Source organism: Quercus lobata, chromosome 9, assembly GCF_001633185.2.
Source record: "Quercus lobata isolate SW786 chromosome 9, ValleyOak3.0 Primary Assembly, whole genome shotgun sequence".
NCBI classification, from domain to species: Eukaryota; Viridiplantae; Streptophyta; class Magnoliopsida; order Fagales; family Fagaceae; genus Quercus; species Quercus lobata.
This window is the reverse complement of record NC_044912.1, coordinates 9,079,554-9,103,729: the sequence shown is the minus strand read 5'-3', so window position 1 is coordinate 9,103,729 and position 24,176 is coordinate 9,079,554. Positions and strand designations below refer to the sequence as shown.

The following is a 24,176-nucleotide window of genomic DNA, read 5'->3' as shown; positions in this document are numbered from 1 at the left end:
GCTATGTCATCAAATAAATGTTATAATTTCAAGTTTTTGTAATCTAAAATTGTATATAAAAAATAAGTTAATTGATCAAATAGTAAATAATATCCAATTTAAACGAAATTTGATATGCATGTTAAGAACATAATGAACATGAAATCCAACGGTTAGATTTTCAAAATTCACACTCAATATAAATATATGTGATGAGTTTGTAGGGTTTCTCTCCAAACTAGTTTGGAGAGAAACTTTGTTCATATATATATATGTATTAGATATTTAATTTAAAATAAAATAAAATTGTTAATAGTCTTTACATTTCCCTCAAACAGTAGTAAATAATAAAATAAGGGAAAAGTTAATAAATGACCTATAAGCATTTGTTAGTAAACCATTTTAAGAAAGTTTTTATGGGGAGAAAAAAAAGGTAATGTTCTCGTAGCTTTTTTAATTTCTTATAAAATCTTTCCTAAAATGGTTTTTTAACAATTGCCCTAAAGGCGCCCGTTAACATGATCTATAAAATAAAATAAAACTTTTAGAAGTTGTGTGCGTGTGTTTTAATTGGTTACCCTTAATTAAAAAATTGGGTGTCATGAGCCTTCTTAGCATTGTCGACTTTCCTTTATGAGAAGAATCAAAATTCAAATGGCTTTCCTTTACAAGAAGAATCAAATTTCAAATTCCCCTCTTTTGTTTTTTTGATTGGCACCAGGTGTCTAGGACTTTGTCCTGACTAATCTTGGGTGTGCACAGGCTATTGGCAAGGAATTTACCGTAAGTGCACCTCGCGTAATTCAAGGGACAATTAAATCCCCCCGTTCGATGGCCCCAAGGAAGTGAATGCATGTATAGCTACTTAAACCCAAGATATCATAGTTTTATTGCTCGTCCCAAAGTTTCAATTTAAAAAAAAAAAAAAAATCTAGCTATAATTTTACCATTAAGAATTTTTAGAAATTTAAAAACTAATTTTAATAATCTATCATACTTTTTTTTGTTAATAATAGAAGTTTGATTGTGAATCGTACTTGCACTAGATATCAAGTTAGCAACTATTTTTACAATTGATTCAACTTTTGTGGTTCATCAGATATCGCTATATGGCCCCCACACCCGACTATAGAATTATACTCATGTTTATTTCTTAAAAGGGATATGCATGCTATATAGAAACAACAATCATCCAAGAAAAATAATAAATATAAAGCAAAATTTATGAATAACAAAATTATTCAAGTTACATCAGTTAAAAAACCCGAGTCATTTCTTTAACCCATCCAAGATGGTACCTTTTTGCTTTTGATGCCTATATAGAACCAACATCGCTCCTTGTCTACTCGCATAAGCTGACTTGACTCGACTCAATCCACTGGCATCACAAGGAGTAGTTCATATAATTATCAATTTTGAGATAATAAAATTTTAAGCATCCAACATAATACTCAATGGGAGTTTAAAAAATTACAAAGTATTAAATATTATTAAAAATAAATTATTAGAGAGCCAGCAATATTAAGAAAACCTTGGATCATTATGAAAACAATCAAATGCATGTAGACACTACTATGCAATATTAACAGCCCTTAATTATGCAAATTGACCAGATTATGCACAATGGTAAACATTATGCATAAATATATCCAGAGACAGATGAGAAGGAAATGAAGTTGCATCTTCAATAATCTAATCTTGCATTACAATGTAATCATGAGCATACTGAGTACCAAGGGATTCCTAATTTAATGCCGCTTCTGCAGCTTCAGAATTTGAAGGGAAAAAATCCTGTCACTGGACCCAAAACCTATGCCTTTCCTTCACCACCACCTTTTTCTTGCATCCACAACTGGAAACGAAGCATGGATCTCAGCCATAGCTCATGCTGACAAGCAGACTGTAATGGCTCCTCCATTCCCTCCAACTGTACTAATTTTAGGCTTGGTTTGTTCAACATACGCATCATCTTGGGGTCACTGGTGCTGCCTGCAAAGTTGCATTTATAAAATTTATAAGTCATCCACAAACGTAGATTATATGAGACAACTAGAGAGAGGATCGAAAGAAAGGAATAACAACAAAATGCTTTGCATTTCTGGCTTTTCCAAACGTGGGGTCATCACAAGGCTTGGAAAACAAATAAGATTTGACCCTAGAGAGTAAATCCATCATATACAATATCAACATGGTTGAAATATTGCTGCTTTCATAGATGGGTTCACATACTTTGGCAGTCATAACAGCATCATTATCATTGATCAAAACTATCGCTGATCAGTAAGTCTCCAACACAGCACTTAATTGACACCATAATTTAAAAGAGGCTGAAAGCTCAAAGAGGACATAAAAATTTATCTTTTTCAATAAAATATTTTCTGGTCATGCTCAAAACAGAGGGAATTTCAATAAATTGTTCACAAAGATCAAGTTAATTGCCAACCCCCTCACCCAAAAAACAAGTAAATAGCATACAACATCCATCAATTTAAAATTTTAATTTCTACTTCATGTCTACTAATTAAACTTACAAAAGTTGCTTCCATTTGCAAACCAAAAATTGCTTCCATAAGCAAACCACAAATTGCTGTTAGTTAGGGATCAGTTCAAGGCATTACCTGAGTTGCGTATGATGAGCTTTCAGCAAGGAACTTCAGAAACTCTTGCTTCTTTCTATCAAAATTGAACTTTGCATGATTCAATAATGCTTGTTCTCTTTGAATATCATCCTGCATTTTTTCTTTTTTCCATCTCACCTCCTCGACCTGCCTCTCAGCCTCAATGTGTTTTTCAGGTAGGGTTCATATCACCAAGGGTTTTGGGAATTTCACATCTACATCTTCCCTAACATCATCGAGGATTCAAGAGGTTCCAAAACTAAGATGAAGCAACAATTAAAATTCCAATTCTATTAAACAATGAAATTGAAATCCACAAGGTTCAATTTTTTTTTATTTTCTATTTTTTAAATAATTAAAACTACTGCAAGCATCTGACTAAGTGCAAACACAAGATTAAGTTTTGAAGAAGAGAAAAGAAGTTAACAAAATATGTATATGGAGATAATGTGAAATTCATTTGTGATAGCAGAGCTTCTTACCGATCCCCTAGGGAAAACACACTGGTACTCCTAATCATCCCTCCATTCAAAGAAACGGCTCCATCACTTATACAAGGAAGAGCAGTTACCATGTCTTGCCTTGTTCTATATTCTTGAAGATGAGAGAAGAGATTATAAAATAGAGTCTCCCTGAGGCCATGTCCACTAGCTGTGGCACAAAATAAGAGGCCATGTCCACATTGATCATTTTCACAGCAAACCCAAGAAAGCCAGGAGGACACTCCCCATTAGGTAATTTTGGCTTTGCAAGATCAAGCCTCCTTTGTGGGTCATCTGCTACAAACTCACCTGCATATGGTCTGTGAAAGGGGGAAAAGAATTCTTTTAGAAGGTTTACAAACTACAAGTCCAAGTTGTCAAACAAAGACAGCATATGAGACTCATGCATTATATTTTCAAGACAAATGACGAGAAATCTGCCAGCCATATTCCTTCCAATAGTAGTACCAAGTGTGTGAAGACCAGAACTTTTATTTATGCAGCCTTGCTTGTCATATGTTTCTAGGGCTTTAACACCTTCATAAGTCTTACAGACAATGGCCAGCATAGTCTCCAACCCTAAGTACTCTGAAAAAAGCCCTCATTACAAATAAATAAAAGGACGATTATATTAAGCATAGCATAGGATATTTAATAGTCATTAGTCACAATGTCCCTCAGCCAAAATATCCCATCCCCAGCCTAGCAAGCAAACAGGCCCACTCATTCCACTCATTCATTTGAACCTCCTAATCAATGAGCCATTTTGGCAATATTTTATAGCACCTGAATTCATTCTAATCCATTCTAAAGCGCACACACTAAACCCCAACAAAGAAGCTTTGATGATGAAGCTACTAAAATGCGGTAGTCTATTTTTATCCAAAAGAGAACCATAAATGATCAAATATAGTTGATGACAAGACCATAACTTAAACAGAATACCATAAATTGAGAGCAAATAAAGTGCAAAGTCAATCAAACCTGCTAAGATTGTCATCATCCACTTTACCAAGTGTAGCAACAATACCCAGCACACCCTTGATCAATTGAAGATGGAAAGCCTGAGGAGTGAGGACCATGTCGAGCTTTCAATTGACACAAAATACCAGCAGTAGATTTTTCATGCTGTAGAATCAATTCAGTTGTTTGGTCCTCAGTCTGAAGTTGGGTATGGTTCTCAATTTCAATCTTTGGAGTGCTCAAACCATGATGCTTGCCCAAGGTAACAGAGATGAAACTTGTAAGTTAACACAAATATGGAATCAAAGAGTCAAAGTCTTTGACATTTGAACCAAATTAGGATCAGGCCAATTAGTATCAGGAATGTGTACAAAATTCTTGTGGTGCAGATGTGAACCAAATTCTTGGCGTACAACTGAATTGATGTTTAAGGGAATGATAAGGAATAGAATGTATTTAAGGGAAAGGAATGGAATAGAATTAAGTAACCTTGATTGGATGTTTTAAAATATATGAATGGATTGTAAGTAATAGTATTTGGGAGCAACATGGAGGGAATGAAATTGAATCATTTTATGACAACATTACTATTAGACTCCTATTTTAAAATAAAGGGTTGAATATATATGGATATTTTGGGAGTTTTAGTAAAAAACTTATTAAATCTAATTTCATTCCCTTCCATTCCTCTTAATTTCAGGGAGAATGAAAATTTGAGGTTTTAAGGGAATAGAGAGGAATGAGTGTTCCCTCTTACTCATTTCATTCCCTTCCACTTAAACTCTCAAATAAGAGAATGAGTTTTTCATTCCCTCCATTAAAACTCCCAAACAAAGAAAGGAAAGAATATTCTAAAATTATTTTTTTCATTCCATTCCCTCCTCCCAAACAAGAAAATGAGCTTTCCATTCACTCCATTAAAACTCCCAAACAAGAAAAGTGAAGAATATTCTAAAATTATTTTTTTCATTCCATTCCCTCCTCTCAAACGAGGCCTAGTGTAAAATTAGCTTTAAATTTACGCACCAGAAGGAGAGAGGATAGAATAATCCATTAATTAGGGTATTGCACAATGTGTAATAGCACAAATCTAAGCCTTTCATTTAATCCAATGACTCATTATTTTGACACCTCACTAATCCAACTGGCAATCCATGTGCTCACTTCTATTTTTATTTCAGCTTCCCAAATTTGAATTTCACTATCTCGCTCTCCACTCTCAACCTCGACTACGCCTCCACCATTCTCTCAACATCCATGCTTGTTCTCTGCCTCTCCCTCAACCCCGTCGTCATTGCTTCCCGCATACCAAACACAGACCCATAAGCAAAAACAGTAAACAGTAACTCACCATCTGAGATCCCAATCCCCAAACACTCGCACCCTTTTTAGACCCAGATCAAAGAGAACAAGGGTTGGAGTTTGGAGAGAATCGGGTGTTTAAGTGAGAATTTGAAGCTTTTCAGACCCAGATCAGAGAAAGTAAGGGTTAGGGTTTGGAGAGAATCGGGAAAGAGAGAAGTTGATGGTTCCGAGTAACAGCTAGTAGCCACCGTGTTCCGCTCCACCAATTCCGATGGTGGTTCCGATAAAGTTCCTCTGTCTCTCTCTTTGATTTTTTGTTCTTTTAATATTCCCAACCAAAAAAAAAAAAAAAACTTGTTCTTTAAAGCTCACACTTGGCCGAGTTTCTTGCATCCACACTACTGCCTGCTGTTGTGCATATAGACAATGTTTAAACCATTGGTGGCTTCCGGTACCCCTCTCTTTCTCTTTATTGTCTCTTCACTTTTTATTTGCTTTTTAGAAATGATCGAAACCCCCAATTTGTTTCAGTTTTTATTAGTGACTAGGTTTCCTTGTGCATAAAACTTGATGATTTGTTTGAATTTGAAAAAATGGAGGGTTTTGGGTACAGCTGAATGTGCTGCGATTGAAGGGAAAGTGGCCTGCTTGTAGTTGTGTGTTGTCTTTGATATCAGTAAAGTAATTCTGTTGCTTGGTCTATGCTAAAAAACTCATTATGAAATTTTACATGTTATTTTCCTAAATTGCAGATGGGTATTTTGCGTGTTGTAGTTCATTTTAAAGGTATAAACTGTGGCTCTTGATAGGCTAACTTGAGGGGAAAATTTTTGCTTGCTTGAATTGTTACCAACCATACTTAACAAGTTTAGCCCAAATTTTAAGTAGTCAATTTAGATTTTTATATGTTAAGGAATTCCTCAAATATTCACATCAGAAACTTTAGGAGAGAAACTAAATGGTCAAAACTAGCATTTGCCAAGGCCAAGGCAACCCCATGGGCACGCAACCAAGGCCAAGGCATGTAGCAGCCAAGGCCAAGGCATGCAGCAACCAAGGCCAAGGCACGTCGCCATGGGCATGCTGCCAAGGGCAAGGCAGCCCCATGCGCACGCAACCAAGTCCAAGGTATGCAGCCAAGGCGAAGGCAGCCCCTAGGCATGCAGCCAAGGCCAAGGCACATCGCCATGGGCACGCTGCCAAGGCCAAGGCATGCATGCTGCTAAGGCCAAGGCCAAGGCAGCCCTATGGGCATGCTGCCAAGGCCAAGGCATGCATGCTGCTAAGGCTAAGGCTAAGGCGGCAGCCCCATGGGCACGCCGCCAAGGCCAAGGCAGTCCCATAGCCAAGGCCAAGGCATGTAGCAGCCAAGGAGTTCAGTTATAGTGTGAGCATATAGAAACCTTACAAAACATATTTATAAAGGCAAAAACTGCCAAACAGTTATACAAGCTAGCTTTTCAAAATTAAGTCAAAAAAATACAAACTAAGAAGAGTTTATTCCTTGAATTGAAAATTATCTAACATACTGCGAATTAGTGACCAGTTATTTCTAATTTTCTCTTCAGTAAAAACTAATTCAATAGTCAGGTAATTCATTTCTAGAAAGAGACTCAAACTGTCTTCACACTTCTTCATTCTGTTGGAGTAGTCCATCCACAAAATCCTTAGCCTCATTCTTTTTATGAACACATCTATTGACTTTGGCTTGAGCCTCACAAAGTTCTTGTTCTGCTTGCATCAATTCATTTGATGCAGTGGTCAAATCTTGCATAGCATCAGCTACTTGAATTTTGAATGCGACTCTAGGATCTGGAGTGTGAGAGATGATATGATTAATAGCTTCAATTCTGTCTCTTTTATCCCTGATCTAAGAAAGGTCTTTGATAGAGTTCTCATATTGGTCCATGAACATAGAAAGAATTGCATCTTCAATCCTATCTTCTTTATGCATGTAGGGGAGTATGGATTGACAGAGTTCATAGAAACGACCTTGAGCAACATCATCTAGGAGAACTTCATCTACAAAATTGACCAAATAAGAGCGAATGCACAGTAAGGTCTCACTCAGCTTGATGAAATCCATATTTGATGATGCTGAAGGTATGCTTATGTCAAGATTATCAAGTACAGCATGAGCCTTGGCAAATATGTCTTCATCATCCCCTTGTTCTTCAGTTTCTTGCACTCTTTTTCCTTCCTCTTTTTTCGTTAGATTCATTGAGAGCAAATTTGTAGCTGTTTAGGAGGTTATTGGGTTCGGGTATTTGGATATTAGACTATTAGTGCTTGTGAACTATGAGAATGGCAATTCTCAATCTCTTTGTTTCTTTGTGTCACTTGCTCCTTGTAATTTGTAGAAGTGTATGCGCCTCTCCAAATCCTAACCCTTACAGATACAACTTACAAGGAGCAAGTGACACAAAGAAACAAAAAGATTGAGAATTGGCATTCTCATAGTTCACAAGCACTAATGCCCAAACCCAATAACCTCCTAAACAGCTACAAATTTGCTCTCAATGAATTTGATAGAAAAAGATGAAGGAAAAAGAGTGCAAGAAACTGAAGAACAAGGGGATGATGAAGACATATTTGCCAAGGCACATGCTGTACTTGATAATCTTGAAATAAGCATACCTTCAGCATCATCAAATATGGATTTCATCAAGCTGAGTGAGACCTTACTGTGCATTCGCTCTTATTTGGTCAATTTTGTAGATGAAGTTCTCCTAGATGATGTTGCTCAAGGTCGTTTCTATGAACTCTGTCAATCCATACTCCCCTACATGCATAAAGAAGATAGGATTGAAGATCCAATTCTTTCTATGTTCATGGACCAATATGAGAACTCTATCAAAGACCTTTCTTAGATCAGAGATAAAAGAGATAGAATTGAAGCTCTTAATCATATCATCTCTCACACTCCAGATCCTAGAGCAGCATTCAAAATTCAAGTAGCTGATGCTATGCAAGATTTGACCACTGCATCAAATGAATTGATGCAAGCAGAACAAGAACTTTGTGAGGCTCAAGCCAAAGTCAATAGATGTGTTCATAAAAAGAATGAGGCTAAGGCTTTTGTGGATGGACTACTCCAACAGAATGAAGAAGTGTGAAGACAGTTTGAGTCTCTTTCTAGAAATGAATAACCGGACTCTTGAATTAGTTTTTACTGAAGAGAAAATTAGAAATAACTGGTCACTAATTCGCAGTATGTTAGATAATTTTCAATTCGAGGAATAAACTCTTCTTAGTTTGTATTTCTTTGACTTAATTTTGAAAAGCTAGCTTGTATAACTTTTAACTGTTTGGCAGTTTTTGCCTTTATAAATATGTTTTGTAAGGTTTCTATATGCTCGCACTGTAACTGAACTCCTTGGTTGCTACATGCCTTGGCCTTGGTTGCGTGCCCATGGGGTTGCCTTTGCCTTGGCCTTGGCAACATGCCCATGGGGGTTGCCTTGGACTGGGTTGCATGCCCATGGGGCTGCTTTGGCCTTGGCCTTGGCTGCATGCCCATGGGGCTGCCGCCTTGGCCTTAGCAGCATGCATGCCTTGGCCTTGGTAGCATGCCCATAGGGGCTGCCTTGGCCTTGGCAGCATACATGCCTTGGCCTTAGCTGCATACCTTGGACTTGGTTGCGTGCCCATGGGGTTACCTTGGCCTTGGCAGTGTGCCCATGGCGACGTGCCCTGGCCTTGGAAGTGTGCCCATGGCAACGTGCCTTGGCCTTAGCAGCGTGCCCATAGGGGCTGCCTGCCCATGGTACTGCCTTGGCCTTGCCAGCGTGCCCATGGCGATGTGCCTTGGCCTTGGGGGCTGCATACCTTGGCCTTGGCTGCGTGCCCATGGGGCTGCCCTTGCCTTGGCTGCGTGCCCATGGGGGCTGCCTTGGTCCAACAGCATGCCCATGGGGGCTGCCTTGGCCTTGGCTACGCCATGGGCATGTTGCCAAGGTCGAGGCAGCCTCATGGGCACGCAGCCAAGGCATGCATGCTGCAAAGGCCAAGGTAGCCCCATGGGCACTGTAACTGAACTTCTCAATCCTATTACAAATGCTAGTTTTGACCATTTAGTTTCTTTCCTAAAGTTTCTGATGTGAATATTTGAGGAATGCCTTAACATATAAGAATCTAAATTGACTACTTAAACTTTGGGCTACACTTGTTAAGTATGGTTGGTAACAATTCAAGCAAGCAAAAATTTTCCCCTCAAGTTAGCCTATCAAGAGCCATAGTTTATACCTTTAAAATGAACTGCAACACGCAAAATACCCATATGCAATTTAGGAAAATAACACGTAAAATTTCATAATGAGTTTTTTAGCATAGACCAAGCAACAAAATTACTTTACTGATGTCAAAGACAACAACACACAACTACAAGTAGGCCACTTTCCCTTCAATCGCAGCACATTTGGTTGTACCCAAAAACCTCCCTTTTTTCAAACCCAAACAAATCATCAAGTTTTATGTGCAAGGAAACCTAGTCACTAATAAAAACTGAAACAAATTTGGGGTTTCGGTCATTTCTAAAAAGCAAATAAAAAGTGAAGAGACAATAAAGAGAAAAAGAGGGGTATCGGCAGCCACCAATGATTTAAACATCGTCTATATCCACCGCAGCAGTAAACATCGTCTATATCCACCGCAGCAGGCGGTAGTGTGGATGCAAGAAGCTCGGCCAAGTGTGAGCTTTAAAGAACAATTTTTTTTTTTTTTTTGGTTGGGAATATTAAAAGAACAAAAAATCAAAGAGAGAGACAGAGAAACTTTACTGGAACCACCACCAGAATTGGTGGAGCAGAACACAGTGGCTGCTAGCTGTTACCCGGAACCATCAACTTCTCTCTTACCCGATTCTCTCCAAACCCTAACCCTTACTTTCTCTGATCTGGGTCTAAAAAGCTTCAAATTCTCACTTAAAACACCCGATTCTCTCCAAACCCCAACCCTTGTTCTCTCTGATCTAGGTCTAAAAAGGGTGCGAGTGTTTGGGGATTGGGATCTCAGATGGTGAGTTACTGTTTACTGTTTTTTACTTTGTTTTGCTTATGGGTCTGAGTTTGGTATGTGGGAAGCGATGATGACAGGGCTGAGGGAGAGGGAGAGGCAGAGAACAAGCGTGGAGGTTGAGAGAATGGTGGAGGCACAGTCGAGGTTGAGAGTGGAGAGCGAGATAGTGAAATTCAAATTTGGGAAGCTGAAATATAAATAGAAGTGAGCACACGGATTGCCAGTTGGATTAGTGAGGTGTCAAAATAATGAGTCATTGGATTAAATGAAAGGCTGAGATTTGTGCTATTACACATCGTGCAATACTCTAGTTAATGGATTTTTCTATCCTCTCTCCTTCTGGTGCGTAAATTTAAAGCTAATTTTACGCTAGGCCTCGTTTGAGAGGAGGGAATGGAATGAAAAAAAATAATTTTAAAATATTCTTCATTTTCCTTGTTTGGGAGTTTTAATGGAGTAAATGAAAAGCTCGTTTCTTTGTTTGGGAGGAGGGAATGGAATGAAATGGAAATGAATAAAAATAATAATTTTAGAATATTATTTCCTTTATTTGTTTGAGAGTTTTAATGGAGGGAATGAAAAACTCATTCACTTATTTGAGAGTTTAAGTGGAAGGGAATGGAATGGGTAAGAGGGAACACTCATTCCTCTTTGTTCCCTTAAAACCTCGAATTTTCATTCTCCTCGAAATTGGAAGGAATGGAAGGGAATGAAATTAGATTTAATAAGTTTTTTACTAAAACTCCCAAAATACCCCTATATATTCAACCCTTTATTTTAAAATAGGAGTCTAATAGTAATGTTGTCATAAAATGATTTCATTTCATTCCCTCCATGTTGCTCCCAAACAAGATTACTTATAATCCATTCATTTATTTTAAAACATCCAATCAAGGTTACTTAATTCTATTCCATTCAATTCATTTCCCTTAAATACATTTTATTCATTTTCATTCCCTTATAAATTCCCAAACGAAGCTTTAGGGACGTTAGGTACATGTGTTTAAACACATATTTTTAGTTTTTAAACAACGTTATATGTACTTTTACACATTTTTTTATTCACACATATTTTTTAAAAATACAAACAAAGTTACTCTAACAACATTACCAAACAGGCCTTCAAGAAAGAAACTTTATAGCTTGCAAAGTTATAAAAAGTAAGGGGGTATTTGGTATTGTTGTTTAAATAACAATTTTTAGTATTTAAACAATATTACACGTATTTCTACACATTTTTTCACATGTATTTTCACAAAATAACAACAAAATAACAACGTTACTAAAAATCTCTTACCGAACCAACTCTAAAAAACGTAGCCTTCATGTTGGACTTTGTATTCTTTTAGTCCTTACCCCACGTGTAGGCCGGGCTGACACTTATTTGAAAAGCATGGATAATATATATATATATATATATATATATATATTGTTCAATAAGAATGGTGGTTATTCAGCCAAAAAAAAAAAAAAAGAACTGTAGTTATATTCTAGTTTCAAGTTCTATATCAGTAATGTGCTTATCCCGAAAAAGGAATTGGAATGGTGTGTTACGGACTGCAATATCTTGTATTAAGGTAAATCATATTGAAATTAAATTAAAAGTCCAATTAATTTATACTCTAAGAGCATATATTAATTATCAATTTTAAAAAAAATTATGAGAATTTGAAAAAGTTGCCGATCTCAATCTCAATCTCTTTCTATTTCTAGGGTTTCTCCAATCTTATCAGTGAGTGAATGCAAACGAAAATGGAGCACCTTCCTCTTTGAACGCTGTTTGAACAAGTTCGTAAGATCCATTCAACAGCCACAGACTCCAACACTAATCAGGTACACTCGGTTGATAGTCTGGTATTATATATGCGTGTGTTGCGTCAAAATTGTTCATTTTTCATCTTGATAAATATGTGTATGTGTGTGTGCGCATGCAGAATCTGTGAGAAGCAACTAATTTGGCACGGGAACTAGTTAATTTTGCGAAGAAAAAGGTAATATTGAAATGTCACACACACATACATGATAATGTTAATCTTACACTAACGTTCATTTTTCACACGCAATGCAGATAGCAAAGCTCGAGGGGCAAGCTCTTGAAATGAAGCAGACATTGGAGGTAATTTTGTTGGTAATTTAAAAAAAAAAAAAAAAATCATGTCTTTGAGATGGTTGTAAAGTTTCGAATTTTCTAATTTCACCAAGTTTTCAATCATTGGAGTCTGCTTATAAATCAACCAAAAGTATTTGGAAAAGGTGAACTTTAATCTTGTGATGCTTTGTTTTATTTTTTGTAACCAAAAGTATTACTTTGTTTTGTTTTTTTATGTGTTTGTGATGCTTTGTTTTGTTTTTTGTAACCAAAAGTACGTTCTAATGTTGCTACTTAATTATGGTTATTTCAACTTGTAGTCTAAAATCTTCAATCTATCATCAACTGCATTTGATCATTTATGGGTCTCTTTTGGATAAAAATAGACTATTACATTTTAGTAGCTTCATCATCAAAGCTTCTTTGTTGGGGTTTAGTGTGCCTACTTTAGAATGGGTTAGAATGAATTTAGGTGCTATAAAATATTGCCAAAATGGCTCATTGATAAGGAGGTTCAAATGAATGAGTGGGCCTGTTTACTTACTGGGCTGGGGATGGGATATTTTGGTGAGGGACATTGTGACTAATGACTATTCACAATCCTATGCTATGCTTAATATAATCATCCTTGCACACACACTATTCACAATCCTATGTTATACTTGAAGTAGAAGACTCCTCTTTGAGAGATAGAGTTTCTTCCACCCTGCTAGCCGCTTCTCCATCTTTTCTATATTTCAGTGGGAGAGCAGAAATCTTACTGTCCAAAGTACCAGCCAGCACCCCCATATCATCCACCACCCCTATGGGAACCATTTCAGATTTTGATGAATTGATCTGAAGACCAGAAACAACCTCAAAACACAACAAAATACACCTCAATTGGCAGATTTGGTTCACATCTGCACCACATAGGGCTTGTGTATCGTCTGCGAACAGCAAGTGGGATATGACCATTAGTTTTTCCATTGTGGGGGACACCAAGATTTTTGTACGCCAAGAATTTGGTTCACATCTGCACCACAAGAATTTTGTACACATTCCTAATACTAATTGGCCTGAAATCTTTTAGCTCCACTGCCCCCACTATTTTAGGAATGGGTGAGATAAAAGTGGTATTAAGACTTTTCTCAAACATTCCTTTATTATGGAAGCTGTGAAAAAAATTCATAACATCTCCCTTCACCACTAGACCAACAATGCTAGAAGAAATCTATAGCAAAGCCTTCAAGGATCAGGATCATCCTTTCTTGCCACCTTTGCCAAATTCTGTTAGCATTAATTGTTGTCCCTTTGCATTGGTCATTAGTTGTAGGATGAAAGCAGTTTCCCCCTCCCTGAATGTCTTTAAAAAAATCCCTCTCACAGCTTCGTAAATCTGGTAAAGCCAACGAGTCCAATGCAAAGGGACAACAATTAATGCAAACAGAATTTGGCAAAGGTGGCAAGAAAGGATGATCCTGATCCCCGAAGGCTTTGCTATAGATTTCTTCTAGCATTGTTGGTCTAGTGGTGAAGGGAGATGTTATGAATTTTTTTCACAGCTTCCATAATAGAGGAATGTTTGAGAAAAGTCTTAATACCACTTTTATCTCACCCATTCCTAAAATAGTGGGGGCAGTGGAGCTAAAAGATTTCAGGCCGATTAGTATCAGGATTGCGTACAAAATTCTTGTGGTGCAGATGTGAACCAAATTCTTGGCATACAAAAATCTTGGCTTCCCCCACAGTGGAAAATCTAATGGTCATATCCCACTTGTTGTTCACAGACGATACACAGGCCCTATGTGGTGCAGATGTGAACCAAATCTGCCATTTGAGGTGTATTTTGTTGTGTTTTAAGGTGGTTTCAAGTCTTCGGATCAATTCATCAAAATCTGAAATGGTTCCCATAGGGGCGATGGATGATATGGGGATGCTGGCTGGTACTTTGGGCTGTAAGATTTCTGCCCTCTGACTGAAATACCTAGATCTTACTTTAGGGGCTCCATATAAAGCCTACACAATTTGGGATGGAATTATAGAAAAGATGGAGAAGCAGCTAGCAGGGTGGAAGAAACTCTATCTCTCAAAGAGGAGTCTTCTACTTTAATTAAGAGTACACTTTCTAGTCTTCCCACTTATTTTACGTCTCCCTTCCCCATTCCAGCCAGTGTAGCCAATAAATTGGAGTAGATTCAAAGAGATTTACTATGGGGTGGCAATCAGGGGGAACAGAAGATTTATTTGGTCAATTGGTCCACTGTCTGCAACTCGAATCGACAAGGAGGATTGGGTATTAGAAAATTGGCCAATTTCAATCAAGTTTTATTGGGCAAGTGGTTGTGAAGATAAGGTTTAGAACAAGATTCTTTATGGAGGAAGGTCATTGGCAGCAGACATGGAACAAGTAGTTGTGATTTAATCGCAAGTGAGGTTAGAGGGCCTTATGGAGTGGGATTATGGAAACTTATCCAAAAGGAATGAGATACTTTTGCATCATATATCCGTTTTGAGGTGGGAAATGGTACTCAGTGTTGTTTTGGAAAGACCATTGGGATGGTAGTGACACTTTTCAAGCCAACACGGTAAGGTGATTTGAAAATCTGTTTTTATTCAATAGGCACAAGATTGGGAATTGGAGTCTATGGCTCGATTTTTGGATAATTTGTATGCAGTGCAGCTTAATCCTATTTCTAGTGATAAGTTGGTTTGGACTTCTCCTAAGAAAGGATTTCAAAGAATGCTTCAACAAAGAGGTGATCATACGCCCAAGTTTCCTTGGAAATTCATTTGGAAAAGTCCTTCTCTACCAAGAGTCTCTTTCTTTGTGTGGGAGGCAACCCTAGTAAAAATCTGACAACTGATAATCTGTGTGGGAAGGGTATTCTTATAGTGGGATGGTGCTGTTTGTGTAGATCAGCAGGAGAAAGTGTTAAGTCACTTGTTGCTGCCTTGCCCAATCGCATCTGATCTGTGGTATTTTTCCTCTCCCTAGTTGGGATTTCTTGGGTTATGCCAAACTCTGTTGTTTCAATGCTGGTATCTTTGAATGGTATGTTGGGTTCTCATAGATATGGGACCAGTGGGTGGGGGGCGCATGTTTGATGTGGTACATTTGGGGTGAAAGGAATTACCACATTTTCAAGGACACAAAATCCATTGTACCAAACCTCAAGTTTTTATTTCTAAAGGCTCTTTATGAATGGGAATGGAAGTCCACCACTTTCTCCATGTTTTCTCTAATGGATTTCCTAGATACTCCACTTTTGTACTGTTGAATATACAGCTGGTTTCGTGCATTTTATTTTCAAGTCTTTTTTTGCTTTGCTGTTTTTTCTTTGTTTTGAATACTCCCTTGTATACACTTTTTGATTTAATAAGTTGCAATTACCTATCCAAAAATCACAAGAAACCACCACCAAGACCAGTGCAACTTTAGCTTGAGACAAACCCAAGCACAACATAATCTATATCAATATAAAGTATTTGTTGATAAAAGGTAGTAATTGGATGAACCAAGTGACACAAAAAGTTTATACTTGGCCCAAAAAAAATAGCAACACAAACACCTAAATAAATGGCGACAGTATGAAAGGTTTAAAAAGTCAACAACTAAAAACAAAATTTACCTTGGAGCCATCATGTGCAGTCTGCACCAGCGGGGATATTTCTTTGTAAATGTCTTCTTGAGAAACATCCTCAGAAAATCTCTCATCAACTGTGAAATGATAACTTTTCCTGTTGGCATTCAGTAGCATTACATTAGCAACTTCAATAACAAATAAAAAATACTTGTAGGTTATAAATACTAGCATTTCTTATACATATTCATGGATTTGATGAGGGACTCTGTATTAAGAAGTGTTTAGCAAAACACTTATACTTGATATTTGTAATCAATTTGAATTACTAAATTGATCTTCACGTTAAAAATGGCTGGTGTTTGTGAGAGGGAGTGATGGAGGCTTTGTGTGAGTCTATGAGAGAGAGTGATGGAGGCGTGAAGCGTGAGGGAGATGAGGCCGTGTAAATGAAAGTGGGGTAGGTAGGATAAGGGTAGGGTTTTTATTTTCTTTATTTTCAATTAGTTTCTGTTTAACTTAATTAGTTTAATTTTAGTTAGTTAATCTAACTTATCTAATGGGCAGTGGGCAGTGGGCTAATGGGCAGTGGGCTTGAGTAATTTTGGCAAGGCCAAGCCCACTTTTACAAACTTTATATTATACTAGGTTGGGTGGCACGTGCAAGGCACGTGCTGCCTTGCCCCTTGACTTGAGTAAGAAAATCAATATAGAATTTTTATTTAAAGAAATATGAAACTATGTACAAAAAAAAAAAAAATGTATGTCATATAATGCTAATCTCATTCATATAAGAATTTTAATTACACAAATTTAGATTAAATATTCAAATAAGAATATCTATTATACTATGATAGTCTTTTAGAACATATTTGTTAAAAGCAATATCCATTCAATAAAAACTTCTAAGAATGCTTACAAGTTACAAATATCATCCTTCAACAATAACCAACCGAGTTTTGCTACAACATTGTAACAATATTTAATGTTGTCATATGCTATAATAGAAGCTCTTTATCAAATGCCTGCAGCCATCCATAACGAAATTTTTGTTATTCATACTACCTTCTATATCATCTTACATTTTAGCTAGCTTAGTTTTAGCGAACACCCTTTTAAGCAAGAAAAAAAAATCAATGTTAGGTAGCAAATAAAGCACCCTATATCACCATTCCAACTTTCCAAGCATGACTACCAAATAAAATTCTAAATAAAAATAAAAATTGAAACAAAAAGCAAACACCCAGTTTAGATATGTTGAAATAACAAAATGAAGCTAAATTAACTGACACAATCACATGGTGAACCTGAAATAACACTTGCAAAGATATGATATACTTAAATTGAAAAAACATATAAAATTAAATCCAATCAAGCAAAAGAAGTAGAATCCATAACTTGGAGTACAGCCTGCATGAAGATTTAGAGGAAAAAGTTTGAAGTTGTGCATATTTGCATTTTTGAAAATCAAAACTGAGAGATTTTATATATACCATCATTGAAGCAACCAAAGTCCAAAATAGCTTCCATATATACAAAAGACCAAATTAGAATAATTTCTTTATATTTGAGAAAGATTAGATATCCAAGAACTTCAAAATTCATATCCCTAATCCTTTTTTCTTACCTTTTTCTCAATTCCTTTGAGAAGAGAAGATAAGGAGTATGGACATTTTAATAAGTTAGCAAATACAAAGAATAAACTTTTGAAATCACTACGGTTGCTTTTATGATGTCTACCAATGGCTTAGAGTATCTGTTGTATGCATTAGTCCATATTCTCAAAACTAATACCAGCTTTGAATTTTCCTTAAAATTACATCAAAATATCAATAAGGTGATAAAGAAAATATAAAAAGGGAACATTCTGTATTAGTAGTGACCATGAATACTGATTACATGAGATAGTGAGAAATCACTCACCTTTGTCATTTAACACTCCACCAAATGCCAATTCATATAACAAGTCTTTCTAGAAGATTAGCAAGAAAACAAACTTGAACTAATGATTCTTCATAACAACTGGGAGGCACGACAACTCTACAAGCTGTATTATTATGTATTATATTATTTGCCGAAGTGTAAATTAGTTGTATCTTGTTCTAACCATTGTGTATGAGTAACTCTCAATTTCGCTCATGGACAACTCTAGATGTTCTAACCACGCGAAATCTTGCAAGCTTAAGGAAAATAAGGGTTTGTTGCTCTTTTCCACTACATTTCATTGCATTTCTTTTTTTTACTAATAATTCTTGGGCCCTTTTGTTCTGTCAGGTTTGTCATAGAAACTCCAAAAGTTTCTTTTGGTTGATACTTGATAAGCATTATGTTTCTGGTCTAGTAAAGCGGCATAGAGTTAGTTTATTCTTTATTGTAAATGCAGCGTGTTCTAAAGTGTAATAATTCTATTTTCAAATTGATAAAATTTACGTATCTATCATTTATGAAAAAAAAAAATTGATAAGACTTAGCAATTCAATATGTTCAAAAATTTTATGACTTTTAGTGGCCAAGATGTTGTTCATCATGGATGAAGACATGATCTAACAAAGGGAGCTTAAGCAAGAAGGCTAAAGTACTAAAAGAATTGTTGGACAAACAACCCATCAACACATTGTGGGCAAGCTGTCATGAACTCAATGACACGGCCTAAGCTTCACAAACATGACAAACACGCATATAGACCAATATCAACAATTTATCTTCTTCTTCTTTTTCTTTTTTCTTTTTTTTTTTCTCGAAGAATTAAGACATTATCCTCAAAATGCAAAGCTCGGCCAAGCATGGCAAAGCATAGCTATTGCCATGACAAGAAGCTAACCAAATCCAAACACATCAAAAACATTACCATGACCTATTACATAACTAAGGTATGGAAAGGAAAAATTATGCACAGAGAACAAAAAATATAAAATAGCCCTTTTTGGCATTTTCACAAACATGTATATGCATAAGCACTCTTATAAAAAAATGAAACTTTGAATGCAAAAAATTCGCCCATCCTAAATCCTATTTACTAACTCAATCACATGCAATTCAATATTATCTTCTCAAATCATAAAATCAAAAGAAGAAAGAGAGGAAAAGAACCTTATGGACATTTGCTTTCATGTCCTCGAACCTTGAAAATCTGACCTCATCAGGATGTTGTTCTATTAAGAAAAAACAGAACAGGAAATTGGATAGAGTTTATCAAGAAAACACAGTCAAATAGAAGGAATGAATGAATCAAAGTGGGAAAAAAAAGGTTACAAAGAGATTTACCTGCTGCATGTGTGATCGGTACTCTTTGGAAAGAGAGAGAGCTTCAGTTTCACAACTCAAAGAAGCTCAACAAATCATAGCCACGGTCCATAATCGCTAGCTGAATAGCAAAAGTTAAAAGGTAATAACATGTAAATGTCAAATATCAATTACATGGCATAATTCAACACGTTTGATTAATTCAAAAGTTAAGAGTAACAGCATGTTTGATTAATTCAAAAGTCAAGCAAACACTTGATACCCATTCAAAAATTGATAAAATAAGAAATAACACATATCATTTAGTGAACAAGTAGGCAAAATAATTTTTTTGCATTGGAAAAGTATATTCTGTTAAAGGAACCTAAAATTGTAATGACAGTGCTATTTTACCTTTATCTAACAAAAGTGACATATCCTTTAGTGGGAGCCATAGAAAACTGCTAACTCATATAACAAAAATATATATTAAAAAGAAAATTGAGTCAATGGGGAGTAAAAAGTATAAACAACAAGAATATACAACTACAAACAAAGCTATAAAGATAAACAATCAAACAATTATCATATTGCTTGGCCACAATTAAGGGTAGAGGTTTCTGATCAATCAAAATAAGGGTATTATCCAAAGCTTAAGCAAAAGAAGTGTGGCAAATTTAGGTTTCATTGAATTTGGGGGTCTGTTGAGTTTTAAATACAAGGAAAAAAAAATCAAAGAAAAATTAGAAACCTTTTGTGCCTGGCATTGAGCTCTTTGGTAATGTTGGTCTTCAATCCCTTAAAACATCGAACTTCTCAAGAACAATCCTTAAAAAGAAAAGAAAAAAAATCATATTACTCTCACAATTTAGTAAATCATGACGAAGGCATATTATTATTGACTAATCAAGTACACACAATTTTTTTTATTTTGTTAAAAAGAGGAATAAAAACAACAATATTTGAAGGATCTAATAAAGTCAAATATATATATGAAAAAAGCTGTTTTTTCTATAGCATAATTATTATAGATTAAATTTTCTATGATATAATTGACAACTATTAGGTGAAAATGCTTGTAACATTATCAAATTATCTCAATGATAAGCCTTTTCAATCCAAGTACTCATTTAAAACCACAAATTATCACAAAAATATTAAGTATCTAACTAACACCTCTCACAACAAAATCCCTATACATAACTGTTCTATTACAAAACAAATTCACCACCACATTTGTGCAAACTGCAAACATAATCTCAAATAACTACTCAGATCTACTACACTCACTTAGACATTAAAATAAATTAACAATCAAAGACAACACACGCTGCTCCTAAGGTTTTATTTATATTTTAAAAAATTGAAGAAATTGCTCAATACCTTGTTCTTAATCAATTACCACATAACATATATTTAATATATATATATATATATATATATAAAAGTTGGGAAGAGGAACACCTTATGACAATCCATTTTCCAAAAAAAACTAAAAATTATAGCATCACATCCATCCAAATCATTAAACACTAAAAATATTTCTAACCAAAAAAACCTCTTTCATAAATTTTTTTTCACAAAATACTTTCTCAAATAAACCAAAGAGACAATAATTCATCCATTGGTTATACACAAAAAAACCAAGCCCCTTCTTCATATATTAAAAGTTTTAAGCATTTAAACCTGAAATCAAAGCAAACATGAAAAATACAACTCACTCTTGCTCTACAGCCTTGGAATCACAAACCTCTACTTGATGACTGTCAGTGTGAACAAAAACAAAAGCCTATAAATCTAAAATCCTCAAAAGCTTATAATATTCAACAGAACCATGAAAATATATAGAGAATAGGTCACAAATTCTTTTTTACCTCGTGCCATCTCAAGGACCTCGGTGGATTTTTAGCCAATACCCCGACTCACCAAGGCTCGGGGTAAACCACAGGGCCCCTTCAAATCAAAGATAGAGCCTCTAATCTCCTTACCTCCAACAACCAAAAAGGCATTCTAATCCTACTCCACAGAAAGAACACCTGCATACACAAAATTCATAGGATATTAGTAAAAAAAAAAAAAAAAACCCAAACTTTCATTCATCTACATACATACATAATTACATACATGATATGACAAAAGAATACCTAATAGCAAATATTAACACACAAAAATTATCTAATTTGAGTAAAAATCCAAACTTTCAATTTCACATGCAAAGATAATTGCGAAGAAGAACACCTACAGATAGCAAACACAACACAAATTCAACCAATCAGACTAAAAATATCCAAACTTTCATTCATATAATCTAAATATGGCACTAAATATTCTGACCCATCTGAGTAAAAAACCCAATTTTCACAGCAACCATGATTTTGTAGTACCAAAAACCAAAAAAAGTAAATAGAACACAGTTTCAAACCTGCAACCGTCTATCTCTAGCACATCCACCAACCCACAGAGATCACAAATAGCATTTGAGCTCTTAAGCTCCATTTTTTTTTTTTTAATTTTTTTATCTCTCATGCAAATCGGCGGCAAATGTTCTTGAGTTCCAAATCTTTCTTTGATCAATACTGAGGCTGGGCTGTGAAGGAGTTCAAATCACAGGACAGATAGGTGATTTGGGAGGAAGAAGAGAGAAGGAAAAAAAAAAATCATGTGTAGAGAGAAGAAGAAAAGAGGGAGTAACTCAGAGTTTTGATAAAGAATGGTTAATACCCATATTAGCTAATACGGATCTTTTAGGCTTTGATAAAGAAAGGAGATTTGGTTCCATTGAAAAGAAGAAACTCAGAGTTCTTTAGTGCCAAAATGAGGTCTCTCATATTTCACCCCTCCCTGTTTGCCGCTCTCACCCACTCCCATCTTTGTTTCTTGTGTAAGCCGAAAATACCCAAAATGGAACCAAATCTCCTTTCTTTATCAAAACCTAAAAGACCCGTATTAGCAAACAATCAAAGATTGAAACCCACAAGGAAATAAATACAAACACAGATCTTGAGAACCCAAAAAAAAAAAATTGAAGAAACGGAGAAGCAAATCTCCTTTCTTTATCAAAACCTAAAAGACTCGTATTAGCAAAAAATCAAAGATTGAAACCCACAAGGAAATAAATACAAACATAGATCTTGAGAACCCAAAAAAAAAAAAAAAAGGAGATTTTGAAGAAACGGAGAAAATAAAATAAAAAAGAGATACTCACTGTAAAAATTAGTCGGTGTTTCTTCACATGTTTTTTTTTTTCTTTCTTCCTGAGCCGATCTGGTCCTGTCGTCTTGAAATGATAGAGAGAAAAGAGAGAGAGAAGAGATACAGAGAGTTCCAGAGAGAAAGAACATATACGGACTTGAGCTCCATTTTTTTTTTCTGGCTCTTCTCTCATGCAGATCGGCTGCAAATGTTCTTGGGTTTCAAATTTTTTTGTTGATCTGGATTCGTAGAGAGAGATCGGTGTTGAGGCTGGGTTGTGAAGGAGTTGAATCATAGTATAGATCGGTGGTTTGGGAGGAAAAGAAAAAAGAAAAAAATACGTTTATTAGAAAGAAGGAGAAGAAGATAAGAGAGAGAGAGAAGAGACACATAGAGTTTCAGAGAGAGAACATACACGGACTACGGAGAGTTCCAGAAAGAAAAGAGAGTTCTACACCCTATGGCCAAACGCTCGTTTAGTCTTCCACAAACGGACAAAATAGAGGGACTCACCAAAATTTACTGTAGGTAAACAGTGAAAACTGAACCGAAATTTTCGGTTTTTTATATAATAAAACCGAAATCGAAATGAAATTTTTGCAACGGTTCGGTTGGTTTGAAGCGGTTTTTCCGGTTCGTTGGTTTTTTGCACACCCCTATACTTGTTTACTAGGGAAATGGATCTTCTTGTACAGAGTGGTTGATGTCCCTTCATCTCACAGATGTTTAAGAAATTGAATGTTAACAATTATAAAAAGAGACAGAACTTGTTTGGTTAAAAATATTTCTATTCCCAACAGAACCAAGAGCTTGGAATGAAAAATGTGGATTTATCACCAAGGAAGTAAAAGGGTAGATTTTGGAAATGAGAAGAATTACTCAGGAAATTATTTTATATGTATGATATGAACCCTAATGGACCTTCAAATTTCTAACAGAGAACAGTCAACAAAATTCGGCATCAAGGGTCATGTTAAGATATTGACATCTGAATATAATGAGCACTTTTTATGAATAGAAGTTGTTGCAGGTCATTTCTACCATTCTCTTTGACAGAGTGAGTACTTATTTTTAAACTCAATGTATGCCCCTCCATCCCTTGCCCACCAAAAGAAAAGACAACACTGAATTTATTTTAGGTGGCAACAAACTTTAGTTTAAGTTTCAAGGGGGCAGGCTGAAGTTTTACAGTTCCTGGTGTGGGTATGAGTGGGCATGTGTGTATTATATAGTGGAAGTTGAAAGGAAGTTTCAAAGTAATTCAATCATGTCTGTGTTTCTATGATTTATCACAAATAAATACAAAAAAAGTTTTAGAAATTTATCGTTGGGACAGAGCTTTTCATCCATAAACTTCTAATGGATTCAAGAAGTTTATGGATGAAAAGCCCACCCATTTGGGAAAGAGCTCACAACAGCATAATAACAAGGCCCGTTCATTATGACCGTACACAATTTTGGAGTATTCAATTTAAAGTTTTATATAAAAATCACAACCTTAATCAAACACGAAGACATTCATGCTTTCCCAAACAGCCAAACTTAATCATTCATGCTTTCCCAAACAAAAAACAAATGAAAAGGAAAACAAAACTGAAAAGTGAAAACACAACTACAAACACCTATCCAGTATCCAACATGAAGACAAACACCTATCCAGTATCCAACAAGACCAACACAAAGACAAACACCTATCCAACACGAAGACAAATATGAAATACCTATCCAACCCGAGAGGCTTATTGTT

The 24,176-nt window shown here is 35.7% G+C and overlaps 1 pseudogene; it reads right to left on the bottom strand.

Annotated features, from left to right (window-relative positions):
- Positions 1-1,500: 1,500 nt before the first annotated feature.
- On the bottom strand, positions 1,501-22,873 carry LOC115960026 (annotated as a pseudogene).
- Positions 22,874-24,176: the final 1,303 nt, after the last annotated feature.